The sequence below is a fragment of the Tigriopus californicus genome, chromosome 9 (genome assembly GCF_007210705.1).
Source record: "Tigriopus californicus strain San Diego chromosome 9, Tcal_SD_v2.1, whole genome shotgun sequence".
NCBI classification, from domain to species: Eukaryota; Metazoa; Arthropoda; class Copepoda; order Harpacticoida; family Harpacticidae; genus Tigriopus; species Tigriopus californicus.
The window spans coordinates 11,200,072-11,200,434 of record NC_081448.1 but is presented as its reverse complement, the minus strand read 5'-3'; the positions used below and the strand labels follow the sequence as shown (position 1 = coordinate 11,200,434).

The following is a 363-nucleotide window of genomic DNA, read 5'->3' as shown; positions in this document are numbered from 1 at the left end:
ACTAATTTACAATACACGGCCTTGGAACGTTGATATATCTGGTGAAAAAAAGTCTGGCTCAATTTATAGCTGCCCTAAATCTCGAGGAAGTAGAACTGATGGAAAAATGCGCTGGATCATGGTTTGGCGCTTTGAGCTCACTTCCACAGAATGAATTTTGTGGAGGCTTTTGCGAAATGATGCTCTGAAAAGCTATCAAATGAAGAAATGGCACTTCTTCCTTAGTCACCAGCTCATATTTAAAAAAAAGATGCCATCATCAACAATAATTGTGACAATCAAAAATAAGTGTTCAAAATTCTACCTCTAAAGATCAAGGTCGTAATATCGTTTGTTGGTCAAAAGTGACCTGCCAGTAACCTG

The 363-nt window shown here is 38.0% G+C and overlaps 1 protein-coding gene across 7 annotated transcripts in view; it reads left to right on the top strand.

The window, feature by feature from the left end:
• LOC131886129 (rab11 family-interacting protein 1-like) overlaps nt 1-363 on the top strand; it is a 14,498-nt gene that overhangs the window by 12,098 nt on the left and 2,037 nt on the right. The window lies entirely within an intron of this gene.